Below are 21,391 nucleotides of genomic sequence, written 5' to 3' on the forward strand. Positions count from 1 at the left end.
ATTAAGGCTTTCTCTATTTGATTATTTTTTTTTGAAGAACTGCCTTTAGCTTTTTATTTCATCTTTTCCTTTTAAATTAATTTTTATTATCTCTATCATTTTTCTTTGAGTTCATTTTTCCCTGGGGTCTGTACTTTTTTTATTCGTTGTCTCTTAAAAGAGAATAATTTGTTCAAAATTTGTTATTTTTCAGATTTCACATTGTATATTTCTCAGTTCTAGTATCACTGCTTACTTTAACTAATAGACTTTAGTAATGTATTTCCCAGACTGCATCTTTCCAGACTGAGGAATGCTAATGTATGTAGTGTAGAATACTGCCCTCCCAATATTTAAAATACCTAAACTTTTGGAAGGTCTTAACTACGTACATATTTTTTCTCTTACCCAACTCTTTCCTTTTTTCATTGCTTGGCATTTATCTCCTTTCTTCTTTTCCCACCTTGCTGCTCACCTTTTTCCTCTTTTTCCCTCACCCCTCACTTCTTTTCTATCCCTTAATACTTTGGGTGTTGTCTTCATTCACTTGCCTCCTTCCTCCACTTTTTTCTTCTGTCATCTCCAGTTTTCTATCCCCCACCCCCCAAGACTTGGAAGATTTTTTCCATTATCTGCTCAACATATTTTATCTTGTTCTTTCCTTCTCAACACCTTGGCTCCAGCGCCAGAGAGGAAAAGTGGATAAGCTTATTTTCCTCAGATGCTCAAAGGTTCACCATTATACCATGTGATCTTTGTTATTCCTTATATAATCCAACTCATGACAAAGTCAGAGAGAGCATGGAAGGCCTCTGAAGAAAGCATAGATGGTAGAATATAAACCTGCTGTAGTTTGGAGTCCTGAGGTTGGGGCTCCAGTATTAGTCACCTTTTTCTTGCTATACGAGTATAACTCTGGTCAGTTTACTCCAAGGCCTCACATTCCTCCTGTGTGACACAGGGTTATTAACGTAGACCCCCCCCCACCTCTCCTTTATGAGTTGCTATGAGACTCAAATGAGTTAAGAATAAATCCATCGGTTTATGTAAGATACTCTTCCCATGCTTTCTTTTCAGAAAAATATCTTGAAAGGATTTAGTGTTCAATTCAGGGACAGAGAAGTGAAGTAAGAGTGGTTTGTGGCATGGGGTGTTGGATCATAAAAGCCCTGATGGGAAGCAGTAGGTGGTGATCAGAATGACAAGAGGCACAGGAGTTCTGCTCAGCAGTTGAGAGGATCAGGAAGGTGTCTGTCCTCTGGTACAAGGGAGCCCATAACGTCCCAGGCTGGAGACGTGTTACATCTGGTGGCTGGATCCTAGCCTGTAGTGACATCATCTGTTCCTGTAGCTAATATTTATTATTTGCTACATTCAGGACACCCAAGCCTCTTTGAGCTTACTTGAGAAAGTAAGCTCACTTCTAATAATGTTTCTATGGGAGAGATTTATTTGTTCCGGGTTCTAAACAACTGAATTAAAAAGGAAGCTTGTGACTAATTCTCCTTAGTAATATCTCTTCCTTGTGATAGAAGTGATTTAATTTTGAATATTTTCTTCACTTACTTTTATTTTACTTTGTGTTATGGATTAGTTGTTCAAAATCCCCAGATCATGGACTCAATCTTAGATTGTAGAGCATCCTGTCTGGTGATTTTCAAAGGTTTTATTGGGGAGTAAGGTGGATGCCAGTACATAAGATAGATGGAAGTGAAGGCACCTCCATAAAACACAGTTTGATATGATTGATATAATTGATCTGTTCTCCTTTATTTTACAGATGAGAAGAGCAGGGCCTGGGGAGAGAGTCAGCTACTTCTTCAAGTTTATGTAGCTAGGAGGGAGGGCCACTTAGAGCTAAATGCAGCATTCTGCCTCCAAATTTAGTGCTGAAGAACAACCCCATCGTGTCACATACGAGTATGGCTTGAATTAGGAAAATTCATCCATTAGAGAAGATAGTCCGCCTTGATTCAAGGCTGATGTGGCCATATATAAGATAATTTTCAGTTTAACAAAAGGATACCAACTTTAGAAATAAGCAGATGGCCAAGAATATGGCAGTGTCTTCAGGTTTTGCACAGAATACCTGTATTCCAGGTTCTCAATAGGAAATGTCTGTCTTTTTGTGAAAATTGTGCTTGGTAGAGGTCACATTTTTGGAAGATACAGAATTTCTCCATTTTTTTCTAGGTCTTCTAAATTTTATCTTAAAATTACACTAGACCGTCAGAAAGCTGCAGCCTGGTCTATATTTTCTTGGTTTTCTAAAAAATGACTCTCACTGAGTTGTAAGTTGGAATTAAACCCTCAGTATCTGTTGAGGGGCATTTAAAGAATTAGCTTTAATGACATTACTGATTATTTTGACCTTGAATACACTTCCTCCCTTGTATATTACTCTGAATGAGAAATTAGAGGTAAAGACAAAGAGGGAGTGTTTTCCCCGAAAGAACTGATATACAGAGGGTGCCAAATATATATATATATATATATATATATATATATACACACACACACACACATTTTAAGAAAGGAAAAGACTATTAAAATTGTAATACTCAATATATACTGATAACAAAAGGTGAATACAAGTCATGTGTATACATTTTTTTGGCACCTCCTGGTATACATTTTTTCCTTGTGGACAATTAAAAGGGCATAATTTTGTATCTCACTCTGTTTTGTCCTTTAGAGAATTCAGAGCCAGATTTTATGGCTCGTCCACAGTGGTTGTGTAGGTTCCATCTCTTGTAGGTCCTACCTAGTACCATATCAGAAATTGTTCTCTATTTTCATAGCTATTTTTCTAGTTTTGAAATCACTGGATTTACTGCATTCTCTCGTGAATTAGTTGCATGTGGTTGTGCCCCAGAGTGCATTCAGGTATATGATGATTATATTTTGGGATTTTTCTGTAAGTAATAACAACTAAGTAAATAGTTGTTAAAATGTTAGGAATATATTTGGACTTTATACTATGGTTTTATGTCAAGAGTATATGCATTTTGATACTGACTTTATAATAGATAATTTGAAATTAAAATATATGGTATATGTTACAATGGGAGCTTATTTTTTTCATGATAATGCAAGTCAAACTCAGTATACATTTTAGACCAATATTTGGAAAAAAAATATTTTTATTTGTGGTAAAATACACATAGCATGAAATTTACCATCTTAACCATTTATAAGTGTGTATAGTTCAGTGGCATTAAGTACATTCAGATTGTTGGGCATCCATCACCACCATCCATCTCCAGAACTCTTTTTGTCTTCTTAAACTAAAACTCTGTACCTATTAAAGAGCAATTTCCCATTCTCCTCTCTCCCCCACTCCAGTCCCTGGCAACCACTATTCTACTTTCTGTTTCTGAATTTGGCTATTTTAGGTACCTTACATAAATGGAGTCATACAATATTTGTTTTTTCTGACTGTCTTATTTCACTTAGCATAATGTCTTCAGGTTTCCTCCATGTTATATAGCATGGGTTAGATTTCTTTCCTTTATAAGGCTGAGTAATATTCCATTGTATGTATATATACACCACATTTTGTTATTTCATTCATCCATCACTGGTGCACTTGGGCTGCTTTATCTTTTGGCTGTTGTGAATAATGCTGCTATGAACATGAGTGTGTAAGTATCTCTTTGTGTCTCTGCTTTTAGTTATTTGTAGTGTATATACTCAGAAGTAGAATTGCTGAATCGTATGGTAATTCTGTTTTTAATTTTTTGAGGACCCGCCATACTGTTTTCCACAGTGGCTATACTATTTTACATTCCCACCAGCAGTACATACAAGTGTTCCAGTTTCTCTGTATCCTCACCAATGCTTATTTTCTGGGTTTTCTTTCTTCCTTCCCCCCTCCCCCTCCCCCTTCCCTCCTACCCTTTCTCTCTTTCTTTCTTTCTTTCTTTCTTTCTTTCTTTCTTTCTTTCTTTCTTTCTTTCTCTCTCTCTCTCTCTCTCTCTCTCTCTCTCTCTCTCTCCCCCCCCACCCCCCTTCTCTCTCTCCTTTCTTTCTTTCAATGGTAGCCATCCTGGTGGTAGTGAAGTGTGGAGAAAACAATTTTTTTATAAGTAGAGTTAATCACTTTTTATATCCAAATGTTAACTCCAGGCATACCAAACTATCTCTTTTTACATTGGACCATAATTGCCCTACAGAGCAGTAATTTTCCGTTGTTTCTCAGACCATTCAAAAGTTGCTCCGGTTGAAGTGTGATGGAGGGTGCACAGCTCCAATTCTCTTTAGTTCCTTCTTTTCCCTCAGTTGGATGAAAAAACAACTGCATAAAGCAGGGATGACTCTTGAGGTTTCCATGGATGTAAGAGTTAATTTAAGCCTACATATCTGTATTCTACTTTTATATTTTCTATCCTTCTTTCTGTGCTTTAGATTGGTTACCAGATGTGTTTTGAAGGATAAATGCTTAATTGAAAACAATTTTTTCTTGTCCTTAGAGTTAGCATAGGAAAATGAAGAAATGTTTGAATCACCACAGATATATAAAATATGGGACCAGGAAACTGATATACTTGAGAAAAGTCAAGCCTACCTTCACTTGTACATGGGAACTAATAAAGTAAAATATGTTACTGAAAACCAGGGAATGATTTACCTGAGTGCTAGAATTTGATAGGAAATTTAATATATTCTATAATGAAATTATTATTTGATCTTTAGCCATATTTAGGAGTACAAAATTTCTATAAATCATGGAATCAAAGGAAAAATTTTAAAAATCAGATGGAAACTTGGGGAAAATGTTACCACAAAATTATAAAAGGGATCTTAGAGGCCATCTAATTTTCCTCCATTTGCAAAAATCCTCTCTCCAACTTCCTGCCTCCTAGATGGTCATTTTATGTACTATGTAAACTCGTAGGTAATGTAAACATATAGGTTACGACTTGGAACCTGAATCGCCAAACCTGTGTTTGCGTACCGGCTCTGTCACTTAACTAGTTATATGATCCTAGCAGGTCATGTAAATTGAATAAGCTTGAGTTTCCTCATCATTAATAATACTACCTCACAGGATTGTGGGAGGGTATGAGACAGAAAGAGCTAGATATTAGCTCCTTCTCTTCCTGCTGCTACTACAGTTATACATGAATTATCTCTTAGGGCCTCCCATTCCATTGCAGGAAACTGTAAATACTAGAAAGTTAAACCTTAGACTAAGGTGAAGTTTTTTCTTTTCTTGTTTTTAAATTCATGATTTCAAGTCTGTGCTCTGCAGCATCACAGAAAAGGTATGTTTCCTCTCTCTGACAATTCCTCTGCTATTTGGATCAACCAGTAAATTCCTTTCCCCAGGCCAGACATCTCCAAATTCCTTCAACTGTTACTATGTCAAGCTTTCCAGATCCTTCCTTTTTCTCAGTCTTCACTGATCCCTCTCAGGTTTTTTTCTCAAAACGTGCCATCCAGAAATGAGTTTAGTGTTCCACATGAAGTTGGCATGCAGAGCATGGCACTTCTCAGTTGGCTTTCCATCCTGCTCAGGGGAAAGAACCTCCGTGGCTACAATGACCTACAAAGACGCCTTGTGGGATGGGCTCTGTTGCCTGCCCTACCTCTCCAACCTGTCCTTTCCTTTCCTGTCACCTGCTCGCTTTGTTTTGAGAATCGTGGCCTCCTATTGTTCTCAAATTCATGAGCCCATTCCTACCTCAGAACTTTTGCTGTTCTGCTGCCCAGAACACACTACTCTCCCAGATGCTTGCCTGGCGCTCTCCTCGCCTTTGTCAGTCTTTAATCCAATGGCACCTGATCAGCGAATCCTCTGGTCATTCTATCTCCCAGGACTCCCTTTCCCAGCTTTATTTTTGTCTTTCATATTTCCTACCACCAAGAACTTGAAGTATTTCATTCATTTACTGTTTCTTTCCCTGCAGTAGACTGGAAGTTCTCTGAGTACAGTAATTTTTGTCTGTATAATTTATTCACTGCTGACACTCTGCAGGCTGGAATGCTTGGCATGGTGTAGGTGGTTGATGAGTATTTATTGCGTGAAGAACATGATGAAATGATTGATTCCCCTCTGCTTAGAAGTTGCATCATATTGGGCTTGGGAGGGGCACGTGGGCAGCAGGTCACAGTCATTGGTCAATTTTTTGTTTCTTTTTAAAACATCAGAAAAGAAAAGTGTACCTGAAGAAGGAAAAATAAGAAGCCATGTTCACTGTTTGAGGACTTGGGAAATTTTCAGATCACTTTGCTTGCCTAGTCAATATTTTATTTCACATATAATTGTATTTGCTCATAAGATTTTTATATTTTGTAAAAATAAATATAGGTTATTAAAACAAGAATATTTGTTCTTTACATATATATTAGCAGAGTTTTCCAAGTAGTGGGCTTAAGATAAATGATCTTTTCAACCCTCAGAAAGGCCAGAACCCCAAACCAGGGGTCTCACCTGGTTTCGTCTCGCCCATGTGCCATACAGAGATCATTTTCTGTGTGTGCCAAGACTTCTAAACATGGGAAACACTGCTTTAAGATATTTAAAATGTTTTCTTCAGATGGAATTCTAACCTACTGAGTTGATTACAGCATTTATTAGTTTTTTCCCTCCCTAGTTTGAGAACCATGAAAACACTTGCCAAAAATAGAATAAAACATCAAAATTCTGTGAAAGCAAAGTTGTTGCCTTCCAGGACTTAACAATGTTCAGCATACTTTACAGAAAGATATTTCCAGAGACTGAACCAAAGGCATTAGAAAAATAGAGTTGGAAATCAAAGTATAGTTATACAGTGGAACGAACCTCAGCAGTGAAAAAACGAACTGCTTATGCAGTCATGCACCACGTAATAAACTAACGTTTTGGTCAACAACAGACCACATATACTATGGTGGTCCCATAGGATTAAAATGGAGCTGAAAAACTCCTGTTGCCTAGTGGCATCATAGCTGTCATAATGTCATATAGTGCATTACTCATGTGTTTGTGGTGCATGCTGGTATAAACAAGCCTTCTATGCTGCTAGATGTATAAAAGTATAGCACATACAATTATGTACGGTACATAATATATACTTGATAATAAAGCACTGTGTTACTGGTTTGTGTATTTAGTATACTTTTGATCGTTTTTTTAGAGTGTACTCTTTCTACTAATAAAAAAAGTTTGCTGTAAAACAGTATGCCATGTTATACCAGCAGCAGCCTCATGCATCTTGTGTTTAGAGCATCTCTTGATTGCATCATTTTCTCGTGCTTGATTTAATCTCGTGTTGTTTTGTACAGTGACATCCACACAGGCTTGTAGCCGAGGAGCACTAGGCTGTGCCATATAGCCCAGGTGTACAGTAGGCTATGCCATCGAGGTTTGTGTAAGTCTTTCTATGATGTTCACACAAGGACAGAATCACGTAATGATGCATTTCTCAGAATGCATCTGCATTATTAAGTGGCTCACGACTATGTTTGCAACAACATAAGTGAATCTGAAAAACATTATACTGAAACAAGTCAGACACAAACGAGTATATCCTACATGATTCCATTTGTTTGACGTTCAAGCACAGACAAACCTAACGCATGGTTACAGAAGTCAGCGGTGGTTGCCTGGGGTTGGCAGAATGGGGAGAGTGACTGTAAAAGGGACACAGGAGAATTTGGGGAAGAGGGGGACAGAAGTGTTCTATATCTTTATAGTGAGGCTAGTTAAACGGTATATGTTTGTGAAAATTCATTGAACTGTATGTCTAAAATGGATGTATTTTATTGTGTTCATTTAAAAATTAGAGCTGTTAAGCTGTTACTTTTCTGTATAACTTTTTCTAGTTATTTTTATCCACAGAACTATCAACTATAGAGCCCTTGAATAACTTATGAAAATAAGGTTTGGTTAGATTATGATTAAATTTGTCTGCTTTTAAAAATGATTGTTTACCTCTTGTTGTGGCATATCACTAAAAGAGAAATTTACTTCCAGGATACATAAAACATATAAATCTGCTGTGAGTGATTATATAAGAGTAAACCATTTTTAGGTAGAAGCTTTGCAACCATGATGAGACAGGAGCGTTCTTAACAGAATCTCAGATTGGGTACCTACACTAAACGACTGAGAAAGCCATGCATTCTACACTTATTTGAGAGTACCTTGCAAACATTGTTCTGTGTTTGATACTGCAAAGTTTTACAAATTTGATGTACATATTTGATGATGTGACCATCAATTCCTAAGTAGACATATTTAAAGATATTTTTGTTAATTGTAAAATTATGAGAGAGGTATGGAAGATATACAAGAGTATACAGAAAGCTATTTTCTATAAAGCATAGAGAAGAGTATAAAATCCAGAACACAGCAACCACTGGCAGGATTTTGATGTCTTAGTTTATTCATACTGGCAAACACACAAATGCAGTATACATTACTGTTTAATATCCTACATTGTTTTCAGTAGTATCAGTGTATTTTTTTGTCGTACATGTCCTTTGAAATGTTTGCACAAGAAATGTATTATTATTTTAGCTCCCATTGTCAGTATATGAGCAGTCTTTTCACTGTGCCCTTAGTGTTGCTAACTACCACTTTTATAGATTTATTGAGGTGTAATTGACATAAAATAAGCTGCACATATTTAAACTGTAATTTATTGAGTTTTGACATATGTTTATACTAGTGTAACCATAACCACAGTCGAGATAAGGACTACTTCTGTTACTTCTGAAAGTTTCTCCCTGCCTTTTGTAATACCTCCCACTTTTCTGCCTACCCCTATCCATAGGCAATTATGGATCAACTTTCTATCACTAGAGATGAGTAGTCATTCTCTGGAGTATTACATAAGTGGGATCATATGGTTTGTACTTTTCTGAGGGGTGGCAGAGGTTTGGCTTCTCTAACTCAGCATAATTATTTTGAGATTCATCCATGTTGTTGCATGTGTCAATACTTCATTCCTATTTATTGCTGGATAGTATTCCATTTTATGGCTGTACCACAATTTATTTGTTCAGCTGTTGATGGACATTTGAATTGTTTCCAGTTTTTGGCTATTACAAATAAAGCTGTGAATATTTATGTACTAGTCGATGTGTGGACATAGTCTTTCATTTTTATTAGGTAAATACCTAGAAGTCAGTAGAATGGCTGGGTCATAATGAAATATGCATGTTTGTGGGGCTTTTATTTGAGTTTGTTTTTAATTTTTAAAAAATTGAGGTAGAATTCACAAAGCGTGAAATTAACTGTTTTGAGCATATAATTCAGTGGCATTTAGTACATTCACAATGTTGTGCAAGCATCACCTCTATCCACTTCCAAAACATTTTCATCACCCCGAAAGGGAACCCCATACCCATTGAGCAGTCACTCCCCATTTTCTGCCTCTGCCCCAAGCCCCTGAAAGTCACTCATTGGTTTTGTTTCTATGGATTTGCCTGTTTGGGACATTTCATATAAATGGAATCATACATGTACTGTGAACTTTAGTGTCTGACTTATTTTCACTTAGCATAATGTTTTTGAGCTTCATGTGCATTATGACGTATCCCAGTACTTCCTTTCTATGGTGTAATGGTATTCTATTGTATGTATATGACACATCTTATTTATCCATTCATCCACTTACGGATATTTGGGTTATTTCCACCTTTTGGCTATTGTGAATGGTGTGCTTCGAAAATTTTTTTACAAGTACTTGTTTGAACATGTTTCAGTTCTTTTGGGTATATACCTAAGAGTGAATTTTCTAGGTTATATTATAACTCCATGTTTAGTTTTTTGAACAAACACCAAACTTTTCCACAGCATGTGCACCATTTTACAGTCCTACCAGCAATGCACAAGGGTTTCATTTTCTCCACATCCTTGCCAACACTTATTTACCTTTTTAAAAAATATATAGCCATTCTAGTGGGTGTAAAGTAATAGCTCATTGTTGTAATGATTTGCCTCCCTCTGATGACTAAAGATGTTGAACGTCTTTTCGTATACTTGGTGGCTATTTGTATATGCTTAGAGAATGTCTGTTCAAGTCCTTTGCTCATTTTTAAATTGGGTTGCTTGTTATTCTGTTGGTGTTATAAGAAATCTTTATATAGTCCAGATACAGGTCCTTTATTGGATGTATATATGGTTTGCATATATTTTCTCCTAATCTCTTGCTTGCCTTTCATTTTCTTAACATTATTTTTTGAAAATCAAGAGTTTTGATTTTGATGATGTCCAAGTTTCATTGCTTCTTTTATATGTATTGCTTTTTGTAAACTTTTTAAGAAATCTCAGCCAAACCCATGTTTACTAAAATTTTCTCCTGTTTTCTTCCAGAAGTGTTCTAATTTTAGCCTTACATTTGGATCTGTGATCCATTAAGAGTTAGTTTTTGCTTTTGTTCTCTTTTTGTATGTTGCTGAGAGAAGCTAAAGACTAAATTAAACAGATATATTTTTTATTTGTATCAGAAGACTCAACATTGTTAAGATGTCAGGTTTCCCCAAATTGATCTACATAGTGAAAAATAATTCCAAGCAAAATTCCAGGGGGGGGAGGGTTTGTTTTGGGTTTTTTTCTTACAGAAATTGACGAGTTGATTCTAAAATTTATAAAGAAATGCAAAGGACCTACAATAGCTACAAATTTTGAAAGAGCAAAGTTATAGGACTTATTCTAACTGATTTCAACACTTATTATAAAGCTCTAGTAATTAAGAGTATGGTATCGATGAAAGAATAGACCCATAGATCAGTGGAACAGATTAGAGTCCAGAAATAAACCGACACATATATATGGTCAATGGATTCTTGATAAAGGTGCCAACGCAGTTCAGTGGGGAAAGGGTTACATTTGGCTTTGTGCTTGATGTTGACTTTGTATATTGATCTTACATGCAGCAACCTCACTAAACTTTCTTATTAAATCTAAATAATTCTAGATTATTTTGACATTTATGTTCAGTCATATCTTTTGAAAACAACGTTTTGTTTCTTTATTCTCAGTTCTTGTATCTTTCAGTTTCTTGAGGAAGCATGTTAGTAGGGCTTCACAACATACAACGTTGAACTTGTTACACCTGTCTTATTCCTTACTTTAAGAGGAATGTTTTTAATGTTTTGGCATTGAATGAGATGTTTGCTCTAAGTTTTTTTCATAGACCCTTTTCAAGTTGTTTTATGTTAAAGAAACACACACACACACACACACAGACATACAGACATGCACATACTCCACACAATTGTAATGTTTTCGAACTTAGTTTTTCAACTGGTTTACTTTTACCAATGATTGTATATATTATAATGATCATATAATGTTTCCACATTAATTAGAAACCTATTGATCTAATTATGTAGGATTATATTGATAGATTTTCACCTTACATTTCTGGAATAAATACCCACCTTAGTTGTGATGTATTTTCTTTTTATGCATAATTCAATGTGTTAATATTTTGCTTATTTTTTAAATCTATATTGCTGATTAAGATTGGCCTGTAATTTTCCTTCCTTATATTTTCCTAATCACACTTGTGATATCAAATTTATCAGAATCTCTTAAAAATTATGGTCAGAGTACTCCATGAATGTACTACATTTATACACATATACACAGTTTTCCATAAAATGTTTTAAATAGTTACTATTGAGAATTTATTTTCTTTGGTACATTTTCCTCTTAGAGTTTCATAAAATAACCAGTTTTTGTAGTTTTTTATTCAAACATGGTTTAGCCGGGACATGTTTGAAGCATCTGCAATTTTTTATATGGTATAAATATCCCACACTAAATTTTTTTTCATATCTTTAGCAGTTTTGTCTGTGTATCTTACAGTAATATTTTCTGACAAAAGAATATATCTTAGTTTTACATCATACTATTTTCTGATATATTTCATACTTTTTTTGTAGTTTGAAAATAAGTATATCCCCAAGTGATTTGTAGCTCTTTTGGTCTTTTCTATAAAAAAAAAAAAAAAAAAAAAAACACAACCACACACACACACAAAACTAACCTTAAAAGAGTTTCTCTTTAAACATTTTATTACAGTTAGTGAAGAAATGTAATAGTAAAGCCCTGGACTGAATGTCATGTGACTTTAAAAATCACTGAAAAAATTTTGGGAGGTTTATTTTCACTTTCTGGAGGCTTAGAACTTTAAGTGTTGAGCCAAATGTCATGGCTTCATGTGCTCATTAGCTTGTATCTCACATAATAATAACATGACTAAAGGGTGGCCTACATTATATACATCCATCCGTATTTTAGATGGCCTTCTGGAGAATTTGCTTATTTGTCCTCTGATTATATATGATCTGTTTTCACCAGGGTAGCTAACAAAGAACTCATAGCAATAAAAGCCTTTGCCATTTTCTGTTTGTTCACTTTGCATATTAGTATTATCCAGTCTGGAGTTCTTTATGATTTGGGTGTATTTTGTGAGTTAACAAAAACTAAATAATACAGTCTATAAATTTTCGTAACCAAGCTCTCATAAACCGCAGCACATCACCATACCCCGAAAGCAGGTGCTTCTGGCAGTATCTGAATGGTAGTTGAAGTTACTGGAACATTCTTCCCTGAAGTTACTGTGCATCCTTCATGTGTCCTCTGGCCATGTGATGTGTGGACCATGTGAGGGCACCACTCTCAGATCTGTATGTAATATTTTGTTTAATATTAATATTTTTGGCAATAAATATTAAAGACTGTCGAATATTCCTATATCCCACGTGTACAATCTGCTTTGAGACTAACTGAAGGCAATAAGGAACCACTGAAAAGCTTTAGATAAGGAAGAAATGCTGGGTTTGCGTTTTTACTACATGAGCTGGGTAGGAACGGGAAGTGTTTTTCTCCTACTAGACTGTAATCTCCAGTGAGTAACCAATCTCTTATTCTACTTTGTATCTCTAGCACTTAATAGAGTAGTAGGCATTCAGTAAATGTTTTTTTAACTAAACTGAAATTCTCCTAAATCAGTGATTCTTATCCAGAAACCATATCACGATAATCTGTGGGGTTTTGAAAAAACACTACATGTAGTAGTGATAGTATTAGCAAAAAACCCCAAACCAAATGCATTAGCTTAAATGAGTTAGAGGTTTTTTGTTGTTGTTGTTGTTGTTTTTCTCTCCCCACGTTAAAGAAGACAGAAGGTGGATGGGCAGTCTGGGTCTGGTATAGCAGTTTCAGGTATTGGGTGCTGTTCCAAATACCAAATTCTAGTGAGGAGGAAGGGGCAAAAATAGGTGTACTTCCCTGAGATCTGGTGAATGCCTCACAATACATCCATTCTTCTTGGGAAGAACTTAGCCATATGGCCACAGCTGCCAGAGAGGCTGAGAAGTAGTCTTTTAGTTGGAGGGCAATGTAGCCATCTAACAAATTGGAGTTCTTACTAAAGAAGGAGAGGAGAACAGATAGTTTGAGAAATTAGCAATCTGTCACAATACACAGGCCTCTTTCCCTCTTGGAAGTCTTGTTTTAGTAAGTCTAGGTTAGAACTGGGCCTTCTAACTACGAAAAAAAAGAAGAAAGAAAAGCAAAACCAAACAAACCCTGTAGCTGATCTAGATATACTCTTCATGATAGAGAACCTCGGCCCTTAGCCAGGTGGTTTTGGACAAGATAGATCTACTAATTTTTGGAATGAGAAACCATCCTCCTGGAGGGCATGGATTCAGCTCAGTTTCTAACCTACCTAATTAATTTGCCATTTATAGTAATGTAATCCTTGACAGGCGCCCAGAGGATGGTTCTCAAAAACGCTTTACTGTAGTCTACGTAATTCTGTTTCCCCTCCTCATTTGCCTGGTTCACCAGTCTGATAATCAGTACTCCTCAACCCCCCCAAAAGTGAGACCCTCTGCTTCTAAGACTCATGATCATTTATCTCCATCCACAATGTTATTGGATTATATAGTTATTGGCAGCACCGGGCGCTGGAAAACTTATGGGGTTTCAAGTTAAAAGATCTTGGTTTCAGTTCTTATTCTTCTGCTAACCTTTGGCAAGTAACTACTTTATAGCCTTCATTTTATACAAATATACATGTACATTCCTCATAGGGTTGTTAGGGAGATTTATTGAACTAACAATCTATAAACATGCCTTTTAAACTGTAAAAATGCTATGCATATATTTTATCAGTGGTAGATATAGAAATACCCCTGTGTACAGAGAACCATTATTTACACAAATGCTTAGGAAGTAAAGTCCTTTTTTTGGCTAGATAAACTCATACTGAAAGTAAGAATGATGAGATTTTTGGAGACACTTTTGCTCAGGTTCCTGCACTTAAATTATTACTTTCTTGGTAAAGTTTAAAATGCTTATTAATACTGGTTAAAGAAATCTTATCAAAAAAAATTATTTTGCCTTGCTTGCATCCCCACTCTATATACCTTGATATTTATTTATATAAAAATGTTTCAATACTTACCTTTGAGCATGTTCCAGCCACCATTCCAAGCAGTGGGGAATATAGTCGTGAACAAATATTTAATTGAGAGTTGAAAAGATGTGATTAAAATATAGACTTAAGAATTTCAGCATCTTAATAATTAGGTTGTTTGAGAATTTTACCATTTTTATATATAGCCAAAATTGATTTATTACATTACATTGAAAGTTGTTTGCAGTGTGCTTAATATATACCATACCATTACATGGCAATTTAACATTCTCTTCCATAATTTATATGATGATACATAAAACCTTTTGAAATTTTTGATACATTATATTACAATCTACAGTATTATAAATTGGAAATTATACATTAAAGGGCATAGTGCTTTTATGAGTATAAAGTGCTACTTCTGGAATGTAAAATGTAGTTACGGAAATTTTAATGTGTTGTAGATGTTCCTTATGTGAGTGTTATAATCAGTGTCAAGTGATTCAACTTTGCAATGAAAAGAAAAATACTATGGTATCCTACTCACACCAAATTATTTTCAGTGACAGAGCCATTGAACAGGAAGTAGAGTAAATCTGTATTGAATCTACTGTTGGTAGCATACTGTGGAAGTAAACAGTACTTTTGTTTCAAGAGACATTTCTTTTCTTTTCTTTTTTTTAAGAAATGTGAAAACTAAACTTACTATATTGTTGTTTGTCTCTAGTACTAGTCTCCAATCGATTTTATTTTCATGGGAGGTTATTTTTAAATCAGTCTGACAAAAATAAACATCAAATATTCTGGATTTATATTGATTCTGCTAAGTATCATAATCACCTTGCTTTTAAACCCCCTACCCCCCATCTGTTTTACCCAATATTTAAGAGCCTATTTATTGGGCTCTGTCCTAGATACAGGAGTAGTCAGTTATCCCCCAAATTCCTCCCTGATTTAAATGTCTGAAAATAAATTTGGAAATATTTAACAGATTATTAGCGGAAACTTCAGTTTAGCACGTTCCTTTGAGGTCCTTTTACTTAGGGCTTGTCAGTAAATCAACAGCCAGAGGTAGCCCTCATCTTTCCTAAGTTGGAGCCCAAGGGCAATGAAGTACAGAGGTATTTCCCAATGAGATTTCCTTTTCTCTTGGCTTGAGCCAGATTGAGGAAGATGCCAGTGCCAGTAAGAAAGGGGCTTTTTTAATGGTTCCAGGAGCCAGTCACAATCGACTGTAAGCAAATGGGAAAATGCTTGATCACCTGTCCTGTTTTGGGTTGACCATGTTAGTATGAGTAAGATTCTGGGTCCGTGGAAATGATCTCCTTTTTAATCCCAGGGTGAACTTTTTTGTGTTGTGTATAGTGTTAAGAGACTAGAGGCTTCCTGCATTACATGCTGGGACCTATAGGTTGATAACTTCTTTGTCTGTTTTCTGTTCTCTATATCTCATATGCACTGAGACAAAGGAAGCAATTGGAAGAAAACTTTGTTACACATACCTGCCTATCTGAATCTGCACAAACACTCTGCCTTTTCTCCTGCAACTGAGGATGCACTTTCTGTGCTCTTAGCAAGGGCCGGCTGTATATTTATAGATTAGATTCCATCCGTTTTGCAAACTCAAGATGATTGCAGCAGTTCTCTTCCCCTCACTGCTACAACATTTATTACCCCCTCTTTATTGAATCTTTCCCATTGATGTAGCAACATGCTGGATCGTCTTCCATAATAAAGCCTTATCGACCCCCACATCCCCTTCCAGTAGTTCCCTCAATTTTGTCCTTCCCTTTTTAACACAACTTCTTAAGAATGGGCTCTATTCACTCTCTTCCAGTTTCCTTCTTTCATTTTGTTGACTCACTCTCGTCAGGTCTTTGCCTTTACACTCTACTGAAACTGCACCTGTCACGTTCCCCAATGACCCCTTCACTGCCAAATCCAGAGGTCTTTTCTTAGTTCTCATATTATTTGATCTGTCATTAGTGTTTGACATAGTTAATCACTTTTTCCTCCTTGAAATACGTCTTTTAGGCTTCCACTCCTGGTTTTCTTTCTATCTTTGTTCCCCCCCTTCTCCCACCCCTGTTTCTTTTGGTGATTTCTTTCCCATTTCCTATCAGAAGGAAATCACAGTCCTTGGATTTCTTCCTATTTCTTCTCACTTTCTCCTTTAGTAATTCTGTCTAGTCTTATGGTTTACAGTATGATCTATTTGCAGATGATTCCCAGAGTGACGTCTCCAGCCTGGGCATCTTCCCTGAACACCTGATTTGATATCTAATTGCCTACTTGACATCTGCACTTGGATGTCTGATGGCATTTCACACTTACCATATATGAACCTGAGTTCCTGCTTGTCCCTGTTCCTCCTGCGGTCTTCCTCGTGTTAGGTAATGATGAGTCTATCTTTCGTGGCTCAGGCCAAAACCGTGGCGTCCTCCTTGTTTTTTCTCACATCTCATAGTCTGTCAGCAAATCATTTAGACTTTTCTTCAGAATATATCCAGAATCTGACTACTTCTCAACACCTCCGTTGCTATCATGCATCTCTTACCTGGATTTTTGCAGTAGCCTCTTAAGGGATCTTTCTGACTTCGCCCCTAATTTCTTCTTCCGCGTTATCAGCCACAGAGGTTGCATTAAAATATAAATCAAATAATGTTACTCCTCTGCTTAAAACCCTTCAGTGGCTCCCATCTCACTCAGAGTTAAAGCCAGAGTCGTTACAGTGGTCTGCCAGCTCGGTGTTATCCGTCCACCCACATCCTGCCTCCTCCATTTCCTCCGATCTGAGAAATCTGTGTTGGTCATTGAGGCATATTTATTTTTAAATAAGTATCTTTTCTTAGTAGTAAGAAGGACTGGGGAAAAATACCTTCAGGAGCATAAAGAAATTCATTACATTTGAAAAGGCAGTGAGGAAAGGTCACTAGAGTCAATAAAAATCCTAAAATGTAATGTGTCCACAGGTGCTTTATAAATCTATAAAATAAAGCAAGTACTACTATACGGTTATGAGGATATATTTCCATACTTGATCATGCCTCAGACTTGGGATCACATGTTAGTTTTCCTGGACCCTGGAGGTGAGTGTGTGATTTCAGCTCCCTGCCAGCCTGGGTAGTGCATTCACACGAAAGCGCTATCCTCCTCCACCAAAACAACGTCATAGTCTTCTATGAGCAGAGGAGCCCTTCTCAACTGTAAACCACCAGACCCACTCTTTAAAAGCTATGGCCATAGCAGGGAGTCGCCTAAAGCACGTATCTTTAGAAAACTTTTAAAGTTACTATATTTTTGGTCCTATAACCACAAAAATAAGTGTCAAATATCATTCCTTATTTGAGAGATAAAATTAGATATTTTTAAATTCAAGATGTAGCATTTCAGTCATAAGCTAATACATTCTTTGTTATTGTAGCCATACTCGTATGTAGCACTTTTTCTAGGATGAGTTCACGAACTTAGTTATCAAACCTGGTATATCCAATAAGAAGAAATGAGTTAGGTTGAAATGCTGTTGAACTGACCAAAGTGTGGGCTGTTGAAAGAGATTTATCAGACATCATCGAGGCCAGAACCTCACCTGTCCTATCACCTAACCTAGGGTTTCCAGGCAAATTCACTCCCATTCTTGGGAATTTTTTTCACTTTCCCATTCCCAAATTCCGAGAAAAGCTAGTCGGGAAATTGGGAAAATCGGCTCCTTGAACCCAGGTGATTGGTAGTATCGGCCGTCACTTTGTGGAAATGATTCAGCGTGGAGAACAGAAAACAGTTTGTATCTCGGGATCCGGGAATGGGAAAGCGAAAAACACTCCTGAGAACGGGTGGGAATTCCCACCCAGAAACCCTAATAACTGCATAGTTGTACACAGTGTTCTGTGAGTGCTAATCACGCCCCAGTCAGTGGTGTGTCTTTGCCAGATTTAATTATTATCTCTGCCTGATTTAACCTGTATGAAATGTTGTAAGTAAATAACAGGGTACTTTATAGAATGAGAGAGTAGATGAAATGTGTATATGCTGGCTAGCACATGACTTTTTATAACTCTGGATTCTTTTCCTGGCATCCATTCACTGTCAGTGTGAAGAACACTTTGGAAATACTCATTGTGAATTTCACCTGCCAGCATGAAATGGAGTAAAATGAGAGATTTTCCTGACAAAATGGTTTGAATAGACTACTGGCAAGGCTTAAATTTGCGTTAGTCTTAAGGGGCTACAGACACGGAGCAGTGTATATTATTAAGTGTGTGGTGGTTCAGTCCTTAAATCTTTCCTAATAAAAAGTTTGACAGTTATGTCTACTTGCATATATGTTCATTTTTACTGTGGGAAAGTCATAGGTCTGAGGGTGTAAATTTCATATATGAATTTGAAAAATAGAATACCAACCATATTCTAGAAATGTTCTAATGTAATTATACGTGTAACATATGCTGGGCCACACGAATTTTGTGAAGAAAGTTCTTTATTCCTTTAATAACTACAGTAGTTATTATAGTTTGAGGATTTAAAAAACCATCATCAATATGTATGTATTGATACATAATATAAATGTAGCACTGTGCCCAGAATGGCCAAGAGATATTGCATAAAAGGTACTGTTTCTATTATAACATCGTTTCTAAGCCAGCAAGGAAGAATTTGGAAACCATTTAAAAGTAAACTGAAGAGTTTATGGACTTGCAGTCTGCATAACTTTATCAGGAGTTCCATACAAATTTTTAAATGTAGAATATCCCCTAGGTATTTCTGAAACGTTGAGATTGTAGAGGATTTGGAATTGCATTGTTCCAGTGATCTTTCTAATCCACTAAAATGTGTGTTAATGGAAGTTAAGTATGTTTTTAAATGCTTTTCTAAGGCAATAAGAGCTCTTTACTAGTGCAGTTTCTGTGATATGTATACCTACTCTCAGATACATCAGTGTATGTGATGGGAGAAATGACGTTTTGTGGGTAATTTTAGAGTAAGGTATCTTCAGTGCAGAAGATCCTGTTATGCTTGAAACTGATACAAGTGAACTCACATAAAGTGACAGATAAAAACAAGGTATGAACTAGAACATGGAGAGCCTCTTCCCCCTCTGCTTGCCACCCCTTTCACTCCTTCCCTGAAGAACTAGTGAGAACAAATGCTGAGGTGGCAGAGATGAAGTGATACTTCAGTTGGATAAAGGATAAATTGGATTTTGAAAAAGATTATGTTGAGGGAAAGTGATATTTTTACCTCGTTTATTTTGCCACTTTTCTGAAGTCTGCTAGATGAAATTAGGTATTAAAACTAATGTATTTGTTAACTGCAAGGGATAATTTATAATAGTTGATTTTTATATTGAAAGGTACAATCGCAACAGCACATTTGCATTTTGATATATGAGAAGCTAAAAAGCTAAAGCTAAAGGGAGCAGATGGGCACTGGTAGTTTAGATCATCCAGCTGTGGTGTTTTTGGAAATCTGCAAATATAACAGTCCTGATATATCTTTTCCTTTAAAAGAAAGGATCATTTTGGATATCGTGCCCAATTTTGTAGTTTTTGTTTATAGATAAAATTGTCTGACCTCTCCAAGGAAGAACAACTTTTTTCCTTTTCCTTTTTTTTTTTTTTTTTAAGTTGACTCTAGCCATAGTAAAAGTATTTTCTGCTTTGGAGATAAAATTTAGATTATAGGAATATTAGCAAGTAGTTTGCAATTTCTTAAAAATTATAATTTAAAATATTCAATTACTTAGAAGAATATTCCTTTTTTTTCAAGTTTTGTCTACTCTGCTCATTAGTTCTTCCCATGTATTGCTATTTTTCTCTAATAATAATAATCTCACTGCTAAAATGATAAACCCTAAGGTGCCCAAGGACTGGAACTATTCTCAAAATAATTAGGGCTTAATCTTATTTCGGTTAGGAACTTAGCATTTTAATAAAGCTGTATTTTAAATTATATTCAAGACTCTTAAAGTGTTGTACCTAATGTGTGGCTTTTAGGAACTCAGGGCCACAAAGGACTCTGGAGTCAGAACAGAGGAGATGACTGCATCCTTGGGCCACAGGGAGATGAATGTGGGAGGGAATGTCAGGAGGTGAAAGGGTGAGATTCTGCAGAGAGAGTGTGAGTACTTTAGAGAACAATAGTGGGAGAGTTCTGCAGCTCCCAGGACCCAGAGAGACTGAACTTGTAACCTGGAGGAGGTTTCAGAAGTCATCCCTTCCAGTACTTTTCACACTATTGGATCAGCCCCTGGCGTTGGGCCTTGAGGGGACCTCAGGGAGGCGGGCAGGGCTCCTGACCTGCCCCAGTGCCACCAGTGCAGTGCTGCTTTTTAAAACGTTTGCTTTCTATGTGGGGATTATATTTCAGAAATAGGTTATGCTGCTAAAGTTAAAAAAATCTTAGAAGACCACTGAGTTGAATACTACTAATTAGATCATTAGACTTCAGTAGAATCTTATTTTATACATGAGGAACTAGGAACACGAGATTTCTGAGATTATACAGTAGGTAACGGTAGGTCCGAATTTTTCTGGCTCCTGTCTGAAGTGCCACATGGACTTTAGAAATTGAGGGAGATTATGGAACAGTTGTGATTTTCAGAGTTCTGATACAGAAATAGGTGAAACTGTTCATAGCCAGTGCCTGTTGTTTTCTATGAGGATTAGGTTACTTAAATTTTAGATTTTAGTTAACTGCAAAGGTTCAGATGTTCCTGAATCAGATAGGAAGAATAAATTTTACCTTCAAGGGATGAAAAGTCAAAGAAGCCTTTGCCTTTTTTATAATCTACTGTTTTTTTAGTGTACTAAATTCAAGGTAAATTATGGAAGAAATCCCAGACTATGGTATTTAAAAATGAAAAGTAAAATGTCATTTCTTGGTAACTTATTTCCCTTCATTTGCTGTGCCAACTATTTTGGAAGTAAACTGGAGGATTATATCTTAGGCTTTGATGTGGTGTACATTTTGATATTTAGAATGGTTTTAATTATTTTGTTCAAAAACTCGCTGGTATTAATCAAAAACTAAACTGCCTTCTT

At 36.2% G+C, this 21,391-nt stretch overlaps 1 protein-coding gene across 7 annotated transcripts in view; it reads left to right on the forward strand.

Annotated features, from left to right (window-relative positions):
• OSBPL1A (oxysterol binding protein like 1A) overlaps window positions 1-21,391 on the forward strand; it is a 211,418-nt gene that overhangs the window by 103,123 nt on the left and 86,904 nt on the right. The gene's annotated exons all lie outside the window — the stretch shown is intronic.

This window comes from Rhinolophus sinicus, linkage group LG09, assembly GCF_036562045.2.
Source record: "Rhinolophus sinicus isolate RSC01 linkage group LG09, ASM3656204v1, whole genome shotgun sequence".
Classification (NCBI taxonomy): Eukaryota; Metazoa; Chordata; class Mammalia; order Chiroptera; family Rhinolophidae; genus Rhinolophus; species Rhinolophus sinicus.